Source organism: Triturus cristatus, chromosome 12 (genome assembly GCF_964204655.1).
Source record: "Triturus cristatus chromosome 12, aTriCri1.1, whole genome shotgun sequence".
NCBI classification, from domain to species: domain Eukaryota; kingdom Metazoa; phylum Chordata; class Amphibia; order Caudata; family Salamandridae; genus Triturus; species Triturus cristatus.
This window is the reverse complement of record NC_140595.1, coordinates 89,611,479-89,617,677: the sequence shown is the minus strand read 5'-3', so window position 1 is coordinate 89,617,677 and position 6,199 is coordinate 89,611,479. Positions and strand designations below refer to the sequence as shown.

At 51.1% G+C, this 6,199-nt stretch overlaps 1 pseudogene; it reads left to right on the top strand.

The window, feature by feature from the left end:
• Positions 1-3,590: 3,590 nt before the first annotated feature.
• Positions 3,591-4,178, top strand: LOC146772672 (28S ribosomal RNA; annotated as a pseudogene; the record flags this gene model as incomplete).
• Positions 4,179-6,199: the final 2,021 nt, after the last annotated feature.

The window sequence follows — 6,199 nt, the reverse complement described above, 5'->3', positions numbered from 1 at the left end:
CCAGGGTCGCGATACAGGCATTAAACAGTGACCTGGACCGGCTATGTCCACTCCTTCTACCCATGTGGGTGCGAATATCTCCATCTACCTCCCCAATGGAAGAAGATAACATCAGAAATGGGTGTTGCACTTAGTATGTTACAGACATAACCTAGAGTTTGTGCAGAGACCACCAAACAATCCTCCAAAAGGGGCGCACCCACTTCATCTTCACTTACTGAGGAAAGAAGCTCTAATAATGCTGGCCAAGGGTGAAATAGAAAGGGTTCCTTGTTCTCAGCAAGGCATGGGATTCTACTCCTGTTTTTTCCTTGTATGAAAGAAATCAGGAGAGTGTGATGACACCTTCGCCCAGGATGTGCATTGTTTCTGGACCCAGAGAGCAGGGGCTCTCAACCCAGGGGTTCAGAAACATGTCTGGTGGTTGCAGGCTGCCTACAGCCAGTCTGTGACCACACCAGGGTAGGTAGGTTTTCAGGGGGCACCTCTGAGGTGCCCTCTGAGTACATGGGACAATAAATTCCACACTGGCATTAGTGAGGGTTTATTGAGAGGAGTGGTTTGGTACCAAACACTCCTGGGTTCTGAGACGTCATCATGGTGCTGAAAAACTCGAGTTGTTGAGTTTTTCCCGCGCTTGTACTCTTTATGGCTTCCCTGGCACTTACAATATCTTAAATATTGTAGGGGCATATCTGATCATGCAGACATGGCCACACCTGTGGTATGCTGTACCCTACCTTAGGGCTGGAAGGCCTTGCTAGAGGGGTGACTTATCTATACCTTAGGCAGTGCTGGTTGGCAAGGCATACAGGCAGTGTGCCATATTGACTTTGTTGTTTTGTCTGCACCAGGCCATGCATGCTGCAGTGGCCGTGTGCAGGATCTAGGTCCCTAGTGGACCCTCTTTAGTCCCAGTGCCCTAGGTACTATTTACCAGGAACTTACAGAGGGCTTGAAGGGCCACATGTGGTACAGATTTTGGGAAAGAACACAGGTACTGGGAACCAGGGACCCAGTACTCTGCAGTCAAAGTTGCATCAACAGCCAAGCATAAAATGTGTGTGTGGGGGTGGGGGGGGTACTGCAACAGAACCCCATTTCCTCACAAGCATTCACAAGGTAGATCGGAAATTTCTCACGTGGAAGGTCGCTCTGTTGTTGGCTTTACCATATACTAGAAAAAGTCTGCGAAATTCAAGCTTTTACATTTCAGGAACCATTCTTGCATTTCATTGATGACTATGAGCATCTTAGAACAAACCCAAGGTACATTCCTAAGGTTCCGTCGCAATTTCATCTCAATGAACCTATCATACTTTGCACTTTTTTTTTCCCAAATCCGGAATCTCCCGCTGAAAGGTCTCTTCCCACATTGGACATTAAGTGCTGTCTCAAATTTTATCTCCATCCCACCAAACAATTCTGAAAATCTGATCAGCTCTTGGTCTCTTACGGATTCTCTCATGAAGGTACGGGAGTCACGAATGCTACCATTGCAAGTGGATTTCTGCCGTCATACAATTTTGTCATAGCAAAGCAGGAAAACCACTCACCACAAGAGGAAAGGAGCCCTCCACAAGGGCAGTATCTACCTCGGCTGCTCTGTTTACAGGCGTCCCACTGGAGAAGATATGCCGTGCTGCAATGTGAAAGAGCACCTACGCGTTCACGCAGCACTACTGCCTAGAGAAGTGATTCAGCTGTAAGGCAGGCGGTTTTGCGTCGTCTGTTCCAATGAGATGAGCCTCTGTAAATATAGGTGATGTGAATATGTCTTTGCTAATGTATATCATAGCTAATGTATATCAAAGCATAATTGTCTTTTCATATATAGACCATTTATGCAAAGTTATGCATACATGGAAATATATATGTATATATAGAGTATCCAACTAAAGTTCACCCAGCACTGCACCACGCGTCCCAGGTGCACTCCAGGGCGATGGTGAGTCGCGTTATATGACAATACATAATGCACGCTTCTGTGGACAAACTGAGAGGCACTCGTTAGGGAAAATATAGTAAAGGGTTTATTCGGCAAGCAGCACAAAGACTGACAGACACGTTTCGGCAAACAACGCCTTTCTCAATGTCAGTTACCAATTCAAACAATATCGTATTTAACCAAACCGGAAGAGTGTATCGTCATGGACAATGAAAAGCGAAATGTCCCGCAGAGTCATATCCACAGCATATACATACATGGCGGCCATTTTAACAGTACTAAGTTGAATACAAATGTAGTTAAACACACGTCTGCCTGTGTGTAACTAATCACATCGTGATAAAGCGGGCCATCATTTTTAAATACTGAATTAAATCAACAATGTATTTATACTAATTGTGCATTAGCAGAACGGAAATAATTCATCACAGTCTAAGAGGCGACATAAACAATCATAGTGGAAGCTACATTGGCGGTGCCTCAGAATAAATTTGTACATCTTCATATCCTGTCCTGACAGGAAAATCATATGCCAGCACACAATATTGAAAATTCATCAAAACGGAGTGTATCAGATCAATAACACATCCATCTCCCACGGGAACAGTCAAGCCCTGGATGGGCATTCTCCGTTACCTTTGCTAATAAATGTAGACTCTCTGGTGCAGGATATATACAGTGTAAAAAGAATATCTTCGTCTTTCACATAATCATCAACTGTAATTCATACTTCTGAAGCACACAGTGTAGAAAATTGATAAAGGGGGAGTGTATAAAACCAAGTGTACATACATCTCCCAGGAAAACAATCAAGCCCTGGATGGGCATACTCCTAAGCCTTTGCTAATTGATATAGACTTTCAGGTGCGGAATATATATACAGTGTAAAGAGAATATCTTCCTCTATCACATGGTCATCGACTTACATTCATACTCCTAAATCATAAAGAATTGATCAGGTCCAAAGGTGGGTATATTCCTAAGAAAGTCCTACGTCCAAATGACCAGACAAGTGCAGAATATATACAGTGTACGGTAAATCTCAGTAAGAGTGGGCAGAGAGAAAGAGATATGTGTGTATACTACAAGGCGGGAAGATCCCAGTCCTACCCTATGTGAACCCACAATTCTTCCTCATTATTCAGGCCTTGCGGGGTTTTCGTAGACAGTTCTATAATGTATCTGGATTCCAGACATCGCAGTTCCTTAACCCTGCCTCCTCCCCTTTCCTTTTTCACAACTTGATCTATACAGAAGAACCGCAGAAGATCACGGTTACTTTTATGTTCTTGCTCAAAATGTCGTGCCACTGGGTAGGTCTGATCTTTCTTGGCAATAGCACGCATATTTACGAGTATCCTTTTCTTAGTGGGATGAATGGTGCTGCCAATATTTCTTTTCGGACAAGGACACTCTAGACAGTAAATGGTGAAATCTAAATTGCAGTTAAGCAGTTTGTTTATTTTCTTGCACTTCCTGGGACCCTGACCTCCCATCTTGTACTCCGTGACCTTCCAACTAAATTTACAGGCCTTACATCTAAGGCAGGGAAAGAAACCCTTGCATTCGTTCTGCCTGTTTGGAGTGGTAGAAAAATTACAGTGGACTAGATGGTCCTTGATCAAAGTGCTACGTCTGTAGGTGATAAGTGGGTATGAAGGTATGGCATGTTTTCTTTTCATGGGAAGTTTGACTGGGGCGGTACACCTGTCAAACGATAACGCAGGTGTCCTAAGGCAAGCTCAGGGAGGACAGAAACCTCCCGCGGAGCAGAAGGGCAAAAGCTTGCTTGATCTCAATTTTCAGTATGAATACAGACTGTAAAAGCGGGGCCTCACGATCCTTCTGACTTTTTGGGTTTCAAGCAGGTGTCGTCAGAAAAGTTACCGCAGGGATAACTGACTTGTGGCGGCCAAGCGTTCATAGCGACGTCGCTTTTTGATCCTTCGATGTCGGCTCTTCCTATCATTGTGAAGGCACCAAGCGCTGGATTGTTCCCCCACTAATAGGGAACGTGAGGTGGGTTTAGACCGTCGTGAGACAGGTTAGTTTTACCTTACTGATAATGTGTTGTTGCAATAATAAACCTGCTCAGTACGAGAGGAACCGCAGGTTCAGACATTTGGTGTATGTTTTTGGCTGAGCAGCCAATGGGGCGAAGCTACCAACTGTGAGATTATGACTGAACGCCTTTAAGTCAGAATCCCCCCTAAACCGTGACGATACCGCAGTGCCGTGGAGCCTTGGTTGGCCTGGGATAGCTGTCCTCTCTTGGGGGCCGGTGCTCAGAGCCGTTCGCTTGGGGACCGGAGCGCGGATGGAGGAACGACGTGCCCTCCGGCACGGGGGCCTCCCCCTCCCGTCCCTGCCCCACCAGGGTGCGGGAACGGGGGCCACCATCCCTTGCGGTCAGCAGGGTGACCAGATGCATCGGCTGGCCGGGGCCCCCCTTCCCACTGCTCCCACGCAAGTCGAGCAGGGATGCGAGCAGACCTGGGGAAGGAGCCTCCTGAGCAGCGGCCTCGGAGCGCCTGGCAACCCTTGCCGTCGTCGGACTGCAAGGGCGACTGGGTCTGGCTGTCTCGGCCATCTAGGCGCTGGGTCGTCCTGGGCCATCTGGTCACCTGGCTGCGCGACCGGATGGCCCTGCAGTCTGTGTGACCATATGGCCCTGTGGGCAGGGTGACCTGATGGCCTTGCGGACCGGGCGACCAGATGGCCCTGCGGGCCGGGAGACCAGATTGCCCTGTGGGCTGGGTGACCTGGTGGCCGGCCTGCCGGCTAGCCGAACAAACTCCGCTGTCTCCGGGCGAGGAGAGGCAGGAGGCCGGCCCTGTGTGAAAGGGCGGCCGAGCCAGAGCTGGAGCCCCTGGAGAGCTCTGAAAAGCCCTGAGCAGGGGACGCCTGGGCCCGGTCTGGGATGGCAGCTACTTGCGGATGTCCCGCGCCACCCAGGGGTGTCCACCGGGGCCCGGGGAGACTCTCCCCGGCCTGGCTAGAGTTCGGAAGCTGGGACCAGGCCCTGGGCTTGAGCTCCGTCCAGCAGGCCTTGGGGTACTGGAGCCCCCCGTCCTGCAAGCCAGCCGAGGGTCCGGGCGCTGGGGACAGAGGGTCCATCGGGGCCTGGGGCGGCTCTCCCCGGCCTGGCTAGGGTTTAGAAGCTGGGACCGGGCCCGGGGCTTGAGCTCCGTCTAGCAGGCCCCGTGGTGTGGGAGCCCCCTCTCCTGCAAGCCAGCTGAGGGTCCGGGTGCTAGGGAAAGGGGGGGTCTATTGGGGCCTGGGGAGGCTTTCCGCGGCCTGGCTAGGTTTCGGAAGCTGAGACCAGGCCCGGGGCTTGAGCTCTGTCCGGCGGGCCCCGGGGGAGCAGAAGCCCCCCGTCCTGCAAGCTTGCCGAGGGTCCGGGCGCTGGGAACAGGGGGTCCCATCGGGGCCCGGGGATGCTCTGCCCAGGCTGGCTAGGGTTCGGAAGCTAAGACCAGGCTCGGGGCTTGAGCTTAGTCTGGCAGTCCCCGGGGTGTGGGAGCCCCCCCATCTGCCTGCAAGCCAGCCGAGGGTCCGGGCGCTGGGGTCCATCGGGGCACGGGAAGGCTCTCCGTGGCCTGACTAGGGTTCGGAAGCTGGGACCGGGCCTGGGGCTTGAGCTCTGTCCGGTGGGCCCCGGGGTGCGGGAGCCCCCCATCCTGCAAGCCAACCGAGGGTCCGGGTGCTGGGGGCAGGGGTCCATCGGGGCCGGGGCAGGCTCACCTGACCTGGCTGGGTTCAGAAGCAGGGACCGGGCCAGGGGGCGGGGGTTGCCGGCTAACTCCGCTCCGCTGACGGAGCGGAGTTCCCTGCCCACCCCTACATTATATATTATAGCCTATGATGCTACTATTACATACCGCTTTTCGTAGGACTCCCACATAGACGATGGGGAATGATTCAGGCATGTGAATCTATGATAAATACCAATACTGGAGAACTGCCAGGGTAGCCTCCATGCTATGGAAATGATGGAACATGAATTGTACATGGGCAGCGCCTAGTTCAATTGACAAAAGAAAAAGGATTTATTCCCCAATGCTTGTTTCCCAACATTACATATGTTTCCAAAACCTAAAAAACAAGGGATTACTGTTAATCCCACAGTTTAATTGGTTTTATTTCCCGAGCTCTGACAGATAGAAGTGTTTGAGGTTGTGACCTGCGGGTCATCTCGGTTGATGCGCTGAACTGACCTGCTGTTTGGAGTAGATTACATCGGAGTGAAAT